Consider the following 15453-nt stretch of genomic DNA (forward strand, 5'->3'; position numbering starts at 1 on the left):
AAGTTATGGCTGACGGTGACTCTGAAATGGGTTGAGAAATGGGAGGTGAAGAACTGGTGGAAACCGTGACTATAAAGATTTTGAAAATGTTTGCTGTGAGGAGGAACGGAGAAGCAGCATTATAGCTGAGGAAGCAGTGGAACAAAGGGGAGACGGTTTTCTCATGTTGTTTTTGTTTTGAAAAAGAAGATACTACACTGGCAACTTTTAGACTTTTTTTTCAGGTGACCTGCCATAAGAATGACATTTCCATTGAGACTTACTACATACATACTTAAAATTATGAAAACAAAACTTTTGGCCTGGCTCACTCCTGTAATCCCAGCACTTTGGGAGGCCGAGGCAGGTGGATCACTTGAGGTCAGGAGTTTGAGACCAGCCTGGCCAACATGGCGAAACCCTGTATCTACTAAAAATACAAAAATTAGCTGGGCCTTGTGGCGCATGCCTGTAATTTCAGCTACTCGGGAGGCTGAGGCATGAGAATCGCTTGAACTCTGGAGGCGGAGGTTGCAGTGAGCTGAGATTGCACCACTGGCACTCCAGCCTGGGCAAGAGAGTGAAACTGTGTCTTAAAAAAAAAAAAAAATTCGTACAAAACAATACTCCTGTTATGTGTAAAGCAATCTACTTTTTTCATTTTAAAAAAATGCTACTTATAGCCCACTAAACTGTTTGCAAGCCCCACTAACGGGCTGTGACCTGAAGTTTGGAGAACACTGGGTGCTATGTTGGTGTTAGCTCATACTGGTTGGTGACAGCCAATTTTGCACATAACTTCCATGTTGATACCTTGAAGTTATCCGGGGCAACTGCTATAACTTAGGACCTTTTTCCCCTAAAGAACAAGATCTTAAACATTTACCAGCGCGCTACTGACTTTGCTCATGTGAATGATCTGTGGAGAGGAGAAACTGATCATGCAGGAGAGGGGATGGTGTTCCCAATAAAACTTGTGAAAACCAGCTTCAGAACAACAGAGTAGATGTTGCAAATTATTTGCCACAACTGCCTGGGAGTTATACAATAAAAGGATCACTTCAGGTAGGATCAATTTCTTTTTCATCTATATTGTCCTCTTTCCTTACCCAAGAAGCCACATTTATATGGTATAATATAGCCATACATTTAGAAATAGTCTTTTTTTTTTTGAGACATAGTCTCACTCTATCACCTAGGCTGGAGTGTTGTAGTACAATAGTGGCTCACTGCAGCCGTGACCTCCTGGGCTCAAGTGATCCTCCCACCTCAGCCTCCCAAGTAGCTGGGACTACAAGTGCACACCACCATGCCTGACTAATTATTATTATTATTTTTGGTAGTGATGGGGTCCCACTATGTTGCCCAGGCTGGTCTTGAACTCCTGGGCTCAAGCAATCCTCCTGCCTCAGCCTCCTAAAGTGCTAGGATTACAGGCATGAGCCACCATACCCAGGCAAAATTGAGTCTTATAAGCAAAATGTTAAATTATATCTATTTATATATAGCCCACATTTTTTAAAAAACTAGTAAAAAAAAAATCATTATTTTAGACATGAATTGTAAGCTCTTGCTACTTAGCAGGTTAACTGATTAAACAGAAATAGATGCCGTATTCTATCCATGTGAACCATATTGTTTCAAGCTAAGGAATACTCTGGCAGTGATTTTGCTTATTATTTTGTTGCTGTGTTATTTTTGTTAACATAATTTTAAAATTTTTGGACCCCCCTCCAACTATCCATTAAATAGCACTGCTAGTGCTTGGAAAATATGCCCCAACTCAATAATTTTGGAATACAAGCTAGATATGATAAAACCGTATCCAGAACTTTAAAGAACTGCCTTGGTAAGCTGTGAATTTAGAAACCAGAACTCTTGTCACAGAACCTGTGACAATCATGATAAAAAAAATTGAAAGCAAAAATTTGCCACAATGGATTATACATTTGTGAGCCCTGAGAACACATACCCTGCTATTCTTATGAGAAAATTAATCAAAATATGTAAGTTTTAAATTATGCAACATCTTCAGGAATGCATTCTTTACAAAACCACAACACTCATATCCTTATACATACATCTGCTTCCCCAGGAAATGTCATGGATAGTGTCATCTACCTCTTCTGATTATCTTCCCCAATCTAAAGGCATTAATTTCTCCTTTGAATCCTCTTGCATTGACCTAATCTCCCCCACACCCCAATACTAGCCCCATCCATGAGCACCAAACTTTTTTTTCACCCTCCAGACCCCCTATGATCAGATTCACCAGGCTTACCTCTGAAGTTCTACAGGATCATGTCCCAAATCCAGTCTTTTCAGGTGGGAGAAACAAGCTTCTAGAACTATGGTTTTGTCATAAAATAAAAGAATCTTAGTGATGAGAGGGATCTTAGAAGGAGTATACATTAATTCATCTCGATAGCTCAAAGGATGAGATAGCCTGTTTTGTGAAATACATTTTTTGAATGACTTACAGACTATGATACTAGTACTAAAAAACGCTGAATTATTTGATATGAGGAAAATGTATCTGAAATTATGTAAAATGTAAAGGCAAAATGATACTAAAAATGTATAAATAGTATATATGGGCCGGGCGTGGTGGCTCACGCCTGTAATCCCAGCACTTTGGGAGGCTGAGGCAGATGGATCACGAGGTCAGGAGTTCGAGACCAGCCTGGCCAACATAGTGAAACCCTTTTTCTACTAAAAATACAAAAATTAGCCAGGAGTGGTGGCAGGCTCCTGTAGTCCCAGCTACTCTGGAGGCTGAGACAGGAGAATCGCTTGAAACTGGGAGGCAGAGCTTGCAGTGAGCCGAGATTATGGCACTGCACTCCAGCCTAGGTTACAGAGCAAGACTCCGTTCAAAAAAAAAAAAAAGGTTTAAAAAGTAAATGTGGCCGGGCGCGGTGGCTCAAGCCTGTAATCCCAGCACTTTGGGAGGCCGAGACGGGCGGATCACGAGGTCAGGAGATCGAGACCATCCTGGCTAACACGGTGAAACCCCGTCTCTACTAAAAAATACAAAAAACTAGCCGGGCGCGGTGGCGGGCGCCTGTAGTCCCAACTACTCGGGAGGCTGAGGCAGGAGAATGGCGTGAACCCGGGAGGCGGAGCTTGCAGTGAGCTGAGATCCGGCCACTGCACTCCAGCCTGGGCGGCAGAGCCAGACTCTGTCTCAAAAAAAAAAAAAAAAAAAAAAAAAAAAGTAAATGTGTATATGCTGTATACATCCAGTGACAGTCAGACAGTAATTACATATACATACTTAGCCAAGTGCAAAAGAATGATGTTTAACGTAGTGTTCATTGTTATCTTTTCTTTTGCAAAATTACTGAGATTCATTAAAAGGCTTCCCTCAGCAAGCCAGGTTCAATGTTTAACCAACCCTTCTTGCACATAACTAATCTCTTCCAGCTTGTGTTTACACAGTTCATTATAAAGCAACAAGTGAAACCTCAGGAATTTCTACGGCAGGTTAGAGCAAGAAAAAAATTGAGGTGATTTTTTTAAATTAAAAAAAAAACTATCGAATCCAACCAAGTACTTTTCCAAAAATATTTTATCTGGGGGCATTTTAAAACATACACAAGGGGACCTCCTCTTTCGGCCTTGGAGCCCCCTCCCTCTGTCTCTGTACTGGGGAGCTTCTTCCTTCAGCCTTCTCTTTCCTTTCTTGCCTATCAAACTCTCTGCTCCTTAAAACCAAAACCAGAAACAAACAAATACACAAAAGTAGAGAGATGGTGTGATGAATACCTGTGCTTTCATCGCCCAGCTCCAGCAATTATCAGCGTGGCCAATCTTGTTTCATCTACACCTCACCCACTTCCTCCCCACCACTGGTTCATTTTGAAGCAAATCTCAGACTTCATTTCATCTGTGAAAGCTTCAAAACTAACTGTTAGATTTAAAGGCTTAATAAGATCCAGCTGGGTTTAATTTTTGGCCAGAAGCCTTTACAGGTGATATGTAGTTCCAACTGTAACTCATCAGGAGACAGAAAATAACTGGTTGTTTTTCTTTTTAGGACAGCAAAACCAGTCAGTGGTTTCAGATGTTGTTAGCCTCATCCATCTATTACGAAGTTCCCATTAGTTTTTGATCAGATGATTTTAGCATCTAGCTATTGATGGTCATTGCCTAGATCCATTATTTCATTAGGAATTGAAAATGGTGATATTTTAATTCTATCATTTCTTCTGCATTTATTAGTAAGAATTCTTTTTCTCTTTCTTTCTCTTTTTCTTTTTTCTTTTTTCTTTCTTTCTTTCCTTCCTTTCTTCCTTTCTTTCCTTTCCCTCCCTCCCTCTCTCCCTCCCTCCCGCCTTCCCTCCCTCCCTTCCTTCCTTCCTTCCCTTTTCTTTTGACAGGGTCTCACTCTGTCACCCAGGCTGGAGTACAGTGCTGCGATCTTGGCTCACTGCAACCTCTGCCTCCCAGGCTCAAGCGATCCTCCCACCTCAGCCTCCCGAGTAGCTGGGACTACAGGTGCATGCCACCATGCCCGGCTAATTTTTGTATTTTTGTTAGAGATGGGGTTTTGCCATGTTGCCCACGCTGGTCCTGAACTTCATAACTCAAGCCACCTGTCTTCCTCAGCCTCCCAGAGTGCTGGGATTACAGGCCTGAGCCACTGTACCTGACCTAAGAATTATTTTATTAGGAAATAGTGCTTGATAAATAATGCTTCTTTTCATGTATTTGCCACAGTGTATCTTTAGATAGATTCCTAGAAGCTGCATTTTTTGTGTCAAAGGTTAAATGCCATGTAATTTTGCTAGATATAAGTCCAAGCACTTGTTGAGAATTCATTTAAATTCTGTTTCTGCTCTACGATAGGCGAAGGTCCAGGCTGTTCTGATGGGAAAGTGGTATTGGGTGTGAGGCCCAAGAGGCTGTAGTGGGAAACCTCTCACCTGAAATGACAGGAGAATCCAATTAAGGGAGTGTGCGGGACCAGGAGCCACTTGAAAAGCCAAAGGCCAGGAGCCAGGAAGGAAATCTACGGAATTTCAAGTAGGGCCAAGAGCAGATACGGAAGCTTCCATCCAGGAACATAAATGTGGGAAAAATGAATGCAAAAACAGGCTTGAACAAATTGGGGAAGGTCCAAGGTCATTACCCCAAATAGCAGCTGCTCTTTTACATTATTTTTCCTGGCTGGCTGGAGCATAAGACAAAGGCCCAGGGCCGTGGCACATGTTTCGATCACACTGAGGGCAGCTAACCGAAGGAGGATGTGGTAGCTGAAACCCAGTCTGTACTTTAGCCACACTCGTCCAGTCCTGCACTGCCCCTCCATCCCCAAAACGATAGGATCCTGTGAAGGGACAAAGGCCACCTTTTTCTAATTTGCACAAAGACGCGTTTGGCCTAACAAAATGGACAAGAATTATCCCAAATCTCCTTCCTCTTTTGCAGTTATATTCATATTTTTCTCTATAATTTAGCTATACCATGGCACTTTGAAACTCGATCTGTAGTACGAAGGTGAGGCTAAATGGTATGGCCCTTTGCATTTTGATCCATAAGCAAACAGTTCCTGTTTATTTTAGAAAAATGGTTTCCAAGTCAAAATGTAATTGCCAACTGCTGGAACCTTAGGGTTATATGAGGTGAGGCATGTTGATACTTTCGTTTATTTGGAGATGGGGGAAGGAGGAAAAACAGCAAACCATGCAGTACCTGTTGATGTTTAAGACAGGGAACTGAAGCCTGGCTCTGCCATACATACTTCAAACATTTCTGCTCACATAACCACTAATCGAATTTTGAAAAACTATATAACTTTTCACACTTTTTACAAGGATGTTTAGGTTTGATTAGTTGAAAATGATATACATTCTAGAATCTTGTAAATATGACATTTTAAATAAAAATTGTTACACCACTCTTTTAAATGTAGTAAATGGGGCTGGATGCAGCGGCTCACACCTGTAATCCCAGCACTGTGGGAGGCTGAGGCAGGAACACTGCTTGAGGCCAGGAGTTTGAAACCAGCCTGGACAACATAGTGAGATCCCATCTCTACAGAACATTTTAAAATTAATGTATTAAATGAAATATTAGCACCAAAGTGATTTGATATTCACCATCATCCAATGGGGGGGGGGAAACTTTGCCAAGCTTTTCTTTAAAAGGAAACCCCAAGGACAACCAGCAAAAGGGTTTTACATCCTCATTTTACGTTGCTCCTTTCTCTCTTGAAAATGTATTTCCATCCCATTTCCCCCAAAGAATTTTATCTAGTATAATATATTTTTAGTGCTTAAAAGCCTTTCATTGATCATTCTTATGTCTCTGCAACAAAAATATTAATATAAATTAATATTTCTGTGGTCTTCAATTCCTGTGGTCTTAAGGCTCTAAATATTCAAAGATTCCTTCAATTTAGTTAGTTTTACAAGTCTTTTTATTGTTACCATGATCCATACACAACCCAAATAAATAAATTTTATCATTTTGTAAATCATTGTTAAACAAAATTTTATTGGAAATTATCATTTTAATGAGAGAGGGTGTTTCAGAGCCTTCGTTAAAGCAGGCTCTGCAGGCATCAGCTTGAGTTTCCTTTACTTGGGAAGATGGGTTTTTTATATGCCTCAAGGCACTGCATAATATTAAAATAAAGGATGGGCCGGATGCAGTGGCTCACACCTGTAATCTCAGCAATTTGGGAAGCCGAGGTGGAAAATTGCTTAAGCCCAGGAGTTCGAGACCAGCCTGGGCAATATAGTGAGACCACCATCTCTACAAAAAATAAAATAACTCACTGGGTGTGGTGACGCGCTCCTGTAGTCCCAGCCATTCAGGAGGCTGAGGTGAAAGAATCACTTGAGCCGGGAGGCTGCAGTGAGCTGTCATCAGCCACTGAACTTCCACCCGGGCGACAGAGTGAGACGCTGTCTCAAAATATACATATATATTTCTCTTGTTAATCTGTATATTATATATATATGCACACACATGCACACATATATATACACACATATCTTATGTCACATCATATATATGTTTGCATATATAGACACACACATATATACATATATATGATGTATATATGTACACACACGTGTATAAATATGCATATACACACATATATACACATACACATACATGCACACATGTATATATACATATGTATACATATCATATATGTATATATCATATATGCATACATATATGTGTGTATATACACACATATATGATGTGTGTATATATAGGATATGTATATATAGAATATATAGGGGATATATATAGGATATATATGGGGATTTTATATATATATATGATGGGTGAAAGGTTTTGGTAAAGTGGGAGAAGGGCAATTATGAAATGAGAAATAGAAAAAGAGCCAGCTTAATGCCTTAATTGCAGGGACTTTCTATCTCAGACCAATGTTCAGAAAAGAGTACAAATGGAGGTTGATGGTCCCCACCTGAAGGCCCCAGAGCAGGGTCCTCACCTACCCCCAGGGTTGTGCATACCCCAATTGGAAGACCGCCAGCCCATGTAGTATTAGGTTAGATCCTTTCTCTAGAAATGGAGAGTAATAAAACCCACCTTGCAGAGTTGTGAGGACTAAACAAGAGAATCCCTGTCCACTGCCTTCTTGTATTATGCTGTGTAAACACAGGGTAAATGGACATTACTGTCTGAGTCGGGCATTCATTGTTATTGCTGTTCTGATTGGTGGTAAACATGTCATGAATAATTAAGATAAGGGATGAAGAATATTTGCAAGTTCTCAGTGTACCTTTATCCTAACAGTGGAGTTGTAATTGTCCGTTTTCTTGTCTGTCTCTATTCCTGGACTTGTTGGCTCCTTGAGTTGGGAGTGTCAGAGTTGTCACTGTAGTCTGAGAAGTTAACAGAGGGCCTGACCACAGGAAGTGCTCAGTAAATGTTTGTTGACTGAATTAATGTGATTTCTCCTATTAGTCTCCATTTAACATTAAAACGAGAAACAGTAGTCATCTAAAAGAGGCAGAAGCCACTAGGCCAAACCTATCCCTCCAGAAAAATGTTCCCCTTTTGATTGATCTGGTTCTTTTCAGAGACCCATACGAAGAGAAAGAAGCGATTCTTGCCACTTATTTCTCTTTGTCAAAGGAAAATGGGTTTCATAATTGTTTTTGTTTGCACTGCTGCCAACATGGGCCATTGCAAAGCCCAGGTTGAGTGTTTACACAGATGGAAGGTATACTTTAGCCTTGGGAGCACTATAAAGACATGTTATTGTCTTGATAAAAAGAAAGACAGGGCCGGGCGCTGTGGCTCATGCCTGTAATCCCAGCACTTTGGGAGGTCTAGGTGGGCGGATCATGAGGTCAAGAGATCAAGACCATCCTGGCCAACATGGTGAAACCCCGTCTCTACTAAAAATACAAAAATTAGCTGGGCATGGTAGCATAAGCCTGTTGTCTCAGCTACTCGGGAGGCTGAGGCAGGAGAATTGCTTGGGAGGCAGAGGTTGCAGTGAGCCAAGATCGTGCCACTGCACTCCAGCCTGGCGATAGAGCAAGACTCCATCCAAAAAAAAAAAAAAAAAGAAGGAAGGAAGGAAGGAAGGAAGGAAGGAAAGAAGGGAGGGAGAGAGGGAGGGAGACAGAAAAGAAAGAAAAGAAAAAAGAAGAGAAAAAAAAAGAAAAGAAAGGCTGGGCATGGTGGCTTATACCTGTAGTCCCAGATACTCAGAAGGCTGAGGCAGGAGGATTACTTGAGCTGGGGAAGTAGAGGTTGCCGTGAACTATGATGATGTCACTGCACTTCAGCCAGGACGACAGAGCAAGACCCTATCTCAAAAAAAAAAAAAAAAAGAGAAAGAAAGAAAGAAAATTAGCAAGCAAAGGAAGAATTCTTTTTTAAAAGTTTGAGAGTTAATACTCTAATGCATAACTATGCTTATCTTAAATTTAGTTAGTCAAATTTTACTGAATCGAAACTGAAGCTGTTATATTTCTGCATCTGTAAAATCCGGCTCCTAAAGAACTCCAGATTTCCTTCCAGTTCTAAAATTAAGTTTATGCATCAATTTACGTTTATGCATAGCACATGCAAGCCATAGTGGCCAGTTTTTACTAGATTGCCAGATTTTCTTTATTTCTTTTTATTTTTGAGATGAAGTTTAAAAAAAAAAAAAGCGAGAAAGAGAGATGAAGTCTTGCTCTGTCACCCAGGCTGGAGTGCAGTGGCTCAATCTCGGCTCACTGCAACTTCTATCTCCCAGATTCAAGCAATTCTCCTGCCTCAGCCTCCCAAGTGGCTGGGTTTACAGATACCCACCACCACGCCCAGCTAATTTTTGTATTTTTAGTTAAGATGGGGTTTCACCACATGGATCAGCCTGGTCTCAAATTCCTGACCTCAAATGATCTGTCTGCCTCAGCCTTCCAAAGTGCTGGGATTATAGGCATAAGCCACTATGCCCGGCCAATTGCCAGATTTTCACCAGCTCTTTTTTTTTTTTAAATACAAATATTGTTTTCTCAATGACGTAGCTAATGGTGGCACATAAAAAGGCAGAAAAATATTTTCAGTTGATTGAAATGTTTACTTCATCACAAATTTTTCTTACATTCAGCCTAATTTTTTTAGGTCATTATTTTCCTGTGGGTGCCTAATTTTTTCCTAGTTACAAGTAAAAATCTATACAAGAGAAAAAGTTTCACTTTAGCCTCCATTTCACTGGAGCTTTAACCAATTTGACGAATCTTGAAGAACAGATGCGTGATAGTGAAAGGCTGATAGGACGTTGTCTTCTGAGTTGAGCAAGTGCTTCCTGGTAGCAGAGATGAACTTTTAAATCTGCATGATTAAGCAAGAAATCATCTTGGTTTGACAGCCACAAACACTCAGGAGCCCTGTGCCCCACATGTGATGGAGTGCCACATGCGATGGGGCACAAGATTTTAATCTACGGAACAAATTCATCAGATACCATTAATACATGGTCAGGCGCAGTGGCTCACGCCTGTAATCCCAGCACTTTGGGAGGCCAAAGCAAGCGGATCACTTGAGGTCAGGAGTTCAAGACCATCCTGGCCAACATGGTGAAACCCCATCTCTACAAAAAAAAAAAAAAAGAAAAAAAAATTAGCAGGTATGGTGGCATGCACTGACAGTCCCAGCTACTCAGGAGGCTGAGGCAGAAAAATCCTTGAACCCAGGAGGTGGAAGTTGCTGTGAGCTGAGATAGTGCCATTGCACTCCAGCCTGGGTGACAGAGCAAGACTCCACCTCAAAAGAAAAAAAAGATTAATATATAGTCATGGGAAGATGTTGACGGGAGATCAGTCTGTGATTTAGCTGTTGGAAAAAGCTTTGTGGGACTCTTGAGGGTGCTTTTAGGAAAATGAGTCATGGAAAAAACTGCCCCAGTTAGCACAGAGGCTTGGCATTGGAGACCACCATCTCTCTTGCCTCCTATTCTTCCGTATCCATCACTGAATGTTCAGCCAACGCTTATTAACATGCCCATTCTGTAGACACTGGGGACACGGGTGTACTAAGGGATCTAACCGCCACTCAGAATCAGAAACATTTAAGTTGGGAATATTGTCGAAACTCTGCCTGCCATGGATTTAGACCAAAGAGCTGCCCCTCCTGTGGAGATTCCCAACTACACAAAGGACCTTCAGGGAGAACAGGCTGAAGGAGTAAAGGACGTGCCATCCCCAAATATGCCAGGTGGGGGATATTGGTTATTTTGAGTTGAAAACACTGAAGAAATTGTAGTTTCAGAAAGGGCAGGCTGACCTGTCTCTTCCTGAGTGCAGTGAGTGATAAAGGTTGCTCTGGGAGGCATGCCCTCGCCACACCAGAGCGAGAAGATACTCCTTATCGTAGAGGCTACACTGGACCAGGGTAAACATGTTTAACGAACTAGCCCTTATCTTTCACCTGCTTTACACACCATCCCTCATATATGTCCTAGTGATTCTCCTAGAAAATTTACTGCCCAGCTAGATTTTCTTTGTGCTATCATTTCTTCTCCAATGTATTGCTCTTTTTCTAAAAAAGTATAAAAACACCTTGCTTTGGCCACCTCTTCAGACTTTGCTCTTGTGCAGGTTCCCATGTACATATAAAAGCAATAAAATCTGTATGCTTTTCTCTTATTAATCTGCCGGTTCCATTTGATTTCTAGATCCAGCTGAAGAACCCCCTAAGGGGTGATCTCCCGCTCTGCTACAAGGCTCTGGCCATAGATGATCAGGAAGCTGGGCTGTTTCTGGGAACAGAACCATCGGCTTGTGTAGGATCTGGAGTGAGGTTCTAAGCCCCTATTTGACTTTTCAGCACTTCAGGTGGTTACTGTATTGGTTTAACCCTAGCAGTGATCAGGCGATTCTTGAGATCATGTATACGAAAGAGTAACACCTCCCGGGTTCAAGCAATTCTCCTGCCTCAGCCTCCCAAGTAGCTGGGATTACAGGTGCATACCACACGCCCAGTTAATTTTTGTATTTTTAGTAGAGACGGGGTTTCACCATGTTGGGCAGGATGGTCTCGATCTCTTGACCTCATGATCCGCCCGCCTCGGCCTCCCAAAGTGCTGGGATTACAGGCGTGAGCCACGGCGCCTGGCCTGCTCCTGCCTTTAATTGAGCAAGGGGAGTTGTGGCCTCTCTGCTCATTAATGTACTGCTTGCTTAGGCAATTTGGTCAGGAACCACCAATGCAAAGACATTTAATTGCGATTGTACCCTTATTTATTTATGTATTTATTTTTTGAGACTGGGTCTCACTCTGTCATCCAGGCTGGAGTGCATCGATCATGTCTCACTGCAGCCTCAACCTCCTGGGCTCAGTCGATCCTTCCACCTCAGCCTCCACCCAGCCTCAGCTGGGAACACAAGCATGCACCAACCTGCCCAGCTAACGATTCTAATTTTTTGTAGAGATGGGGCCTCCCTATGTTACCCATGCTGGTCTCAAACTCCTGGGCTCAAGTGATCCCCTGCCTCGGCTTCCCAAAGTGCTGGGATCACAGGAACGAGCCGCCACATCAGGCGTTGCAGTTTCACCTTTAATTCAATTCCTGTTCTGCCCATGAAACTTGAGCAAGCCTTTAGACATTTCTAACATTGGATAAATTACTTGTTTCATTCAACTAGAAAATCCAAGGGCTGCTTTCCATTCCAATGGAGTTTTTGTAGTTATTTGCTGTTTTTAATAAAACCATTTTTACTATACATTTTCAATACAAAGCCAACGCGTATTTTCACTATAGAAACAATGTAGAAACAAAAGAAACACTATTGAGTATCAATAGTCCCTCTCATCCAGGGCAACCACAAAGAATGAACATCTTTATACGTCATTAAAAATATTGTACTTTTGACTGGGTGCGGGGGCTCATGCCTGTAATCCCAACACTTTGGGAGGCCGAGGCAGGCGGATCACAAAGTCAGGAGTTCGAGGCCAGCCTGGCCAACATGATGAAACCCTGTCTCTACTAAAAATACAAAAATCAGCCAGGCGTGGTGGTGGGCGCCTGTAGTCCCAGCTACTCGGAAGGCTGAGGCAGGAGAATTGCTTGAACCCGGGAGGCGGAGGTTGCAGTGAGCTGAGATTGCGCCACAGCTCTCCAGCAAGACAGGGTTGACAGAGCAAGACTCTGTCTCAGAAAAAAAAATCTGTATATATTAAAAATATTGTACTTTTTCTGTAACATTATTTTTTTCTGTTTTTGTTTTGTTTTGTTTTTCTTTGAGACAGGGTCTTGCTCTGTCGCCCAGGCTGGAGTGCAGTGGTGCGATCTCGGTTCCCTGCAGCCTTGACCTCCTGGGCTCAAGCCTCCCGAAGCACTGGGCTTATAGGCATGAGCCACCACACTCGACCTGCAACATCATTTTTAACGTGTAAAATTCTGTGAATGAATCCAACTTGGGCAAATTTTTTTTCTTTTCTTTTTTTTAATCAAGGAAGTGGAGACAAAATGGGCAGCGTCTTTTAAAAAATCATCATCTTTTCTAGTAACCTAGGTCTTACAAATATTTACTCTGGGGCCGGGCGCGGTGGCTCAAGCCTGTAATCCCAGCACTTTGGGAGGCCGAGACGGGCGGATCACAAGGTCAGGAGATCGAGACCATCCTGGCTAACACGGTGAAACCCCGTCTCTACTAAAAAATACAAAAACCTAGCCGGGCGAGGTGGCGGGCGCCTGTAGTCCCAGCTACTCAGGAGGCTGAGGCAGGAGAATGGCGTGAACCCGGGAGGCGGAGCTTGCAGTGAGCTGAGATCCGGCCACTGCACTCCAGGCTGGGCGACAAAGCAAGACTGTCTCAACAAAAAAAAAAAAAAAAAAAAATATTTACTCTGAACTTTTAAATTCTGGTAATGTAGGAATAGAGCCTGGTTTTTGAAAAATCACGTAATCATGGCGGTATTTCAGGTTCCCTCAAAGCATGTCCAAATGCCTTCCACAAAAGTACCACGTACACCTTTAGTTGGTGAAGCTGTGGGTGAAAGATATGTGGCTTGTTCCTTAAAATTTATATGTTTCAGCGGCTCATTTGTAACTACATCAATAAGGTAGCTTATATAATTATTTATTTTATTTTATTTTTTTGAGATTGCGAGATGGAGTTTTGTTCTTGTCGCCCAGGCTGGAGTACAGTGGCGCTATCTCGGCTCACTGCAACCTCCACCTCCTGGGTTCAAGCGATTCTCCTGCCTCAGCCTCCCAAGTACCTGGGATTACAGGAATGCGCCACCACACCCAGCTAATTTTTTGCATTTTTAGTAGAGACGGAGGTTCACCGTGTTGGCAAGGCTGTTCTCGAACCCCTGACCTCAGGTAATTCACCCACCTCAGCCTCCCAAAGTGTGGAGATTACAGGCGTGCGCCACCGCGCCCAGCCTATATCATTGTTTCAAATAAACAACTGTTTTCCTGTAATCCCAGCACTTTGGGAGGCCGAGGCCGGTGGATTACCTGAGGTCAGGAGTTCCAGACCAGCCTGACCAACATGGAGAAACCCGGCAACAAGAGCAAAACTCTGTCTCAAAACAACAGCAGCAAAAAAAAAAAAAACAAAACAAACAAACAAACAAAAAAACAACAACCAACCAACAAACAAAAACTGTTTTCTTGAAAACAATTGTATGAAATCAAATAGCTGTTTAGGAACTTTTAGTATTTCAGACCATGGAACGAAAATGTCAGACCACGACCATAGGCAGTTCTAGCGTCCCTGTCATTCTAAGTGTGTTCTTCCTACGCGCTCCTGTTGTGCTTGGCATTTTGCGGTGCTCTCTCTAGGCTTTTGCTAAGTGCTATGGGAGTATAGGGCCTGGGACAGAGATGAGCCCTTGGGGAGCTGGCCCAGGCCTCCCAGGGGAGGGGGAAACCCCAATCAAAACGTAACATTCCTGTGACCCGGAGATTCTGCCATAAAGCAATCTCAAGTGACCTCCGGAAAGAGGAGGTGGGTGCACGGAAGGATGTGAGCTGGGGAAGCAGCCTGCCTTCTCCGTGGGAAGCCAGCATTCACTGCTCAGCAGTTTTTTTTCCCCAAAGCTCCAAAGGTTGAGCTTGTTTGTTTGCTTTTCTCAATCTGCCGCCTACGTTGCACCCACAATCCTCTGTGGAATGCAGTCGGTCCAGGGCTCCCTCCTGCTTTCTGCCCATCCCACCACTCCACAAGCATACAGATCCTCGTCTTTTTATTGCTTCCTCCTTCCCTCCCTCTCTCCCTCCTTCATTCCCTCCCTCTGTCCCCCTTCTTTCTTCCTCCCTTTCCCCCCCTCCCACCTTCCTTCCTTCCTGTTTTCTTTCTTTTTCTCTTTCTTGCTTTCTTTCTCTCTTCTTTCCTTCCTTCCTTTCTTTTTTTCTTTCTTCTTTCCTTCTTTTTCTTTGTTTCTTTCTCTCTTTTCTTTCTTTTTTCTTCCATTTTACTCAACTCACTCTAGGGAAACAGACAGGAAAACTAACAAGCAGAGGTGAAATTATAAACATTCCAGAAGTCTTATAATGTCCTCGTGACTGTCATTTCCAAACGTGTGGTCTTTACACACATTTACCAGACTCCCAGGTTGGAATCCTGGTTTCACCACCTGCTAGTAACAGGGCCTTAGGCAAGCAACTTACTCTTTCTGTGCCTCAGTTTCCCCACCTGTAAATTGGGGATAAGGAGGGTACTTACCTCATAAAGCAATGAGGTTTAAATGAGTTAACATATGGAACATATGTAAAAACATGTAGTAACTCCCATGGGAGAACATTAACTATTATTGCTTTTAAAATTCTGGCAATCCCACGGCCTTTTGGGTTTGACTTTTACTCCTGAGGAACCGAGTGGAACAATAGATAGGAATTACTGAAGTGCCATAGTACTTGGATCTCAGAGATACCCAGAATATCTTCCATAGTAACAGAAAGTCAAGGTAGGTTACTCTTTTTTTTAATTTTTAAGACAGCGTCTCGCTCTGTCACCCAGGCTGGAGTGTAGGGGC

The 15453-nt window shown here is 42.6% G+C and overlaps 1 protein-coding gene and 1 long non-coding RNA gene across 2 annotated transcripts in view; one reads left to right on the plus strand and one right to left on the minus strand.

Annotated features, from left to right (window-relative positions):
* The window catches only part of LOC105474615 (galectin 8), a 27839-nt gene extending 25501 nt beyond the window's left edge, over window positions 1-2338 (minus strand). The window contains exon 1 of the mRNA XM_011729415.3: window positions 2261-2338. The gene's annotated coding sequence lies outside the window, so the exon portion shown is untranslated. The remainder of the gene's footprint in view (window positions 1-2260) is intronic.
* LOC139357337 (uncharacterized) overlaps window positions 1-11289 on the plus strand; it is a 16756-nt gene extending 5467 nt beyond the window's left edge. Inside the window, exons 2-3 of the long non-coding RNA XR_011610333.1 lie at window positions 845-1044; window positions 11141-11289. This is a non-coding gene — a long non-coding RNA (uncharacterized lncRNA). The remainder of the gene's footprint in view (window positions 1-844; window positions 1045-11140) is intronic.
* The last annotated feature ends 4164 nt before the right edge of the window (window positions 11290-15453 follow it).

This window comes from Macaca nemestrina, chromosome 1 (genome assembly GCF_043159975.1).
Source record: "Macaca nemestrina isolate mMacNem1 chromosome 1, mMacNem.hap1, whole genome shotgun sequence".
In the NCBI taxonomy this organism is placed as follows: domain Eukaryota; kingdom Metazoa; phylum Chordata; class Mammalia; order Primates; family Cercopithecidae; genus Macaca; species Macaca nemestrina.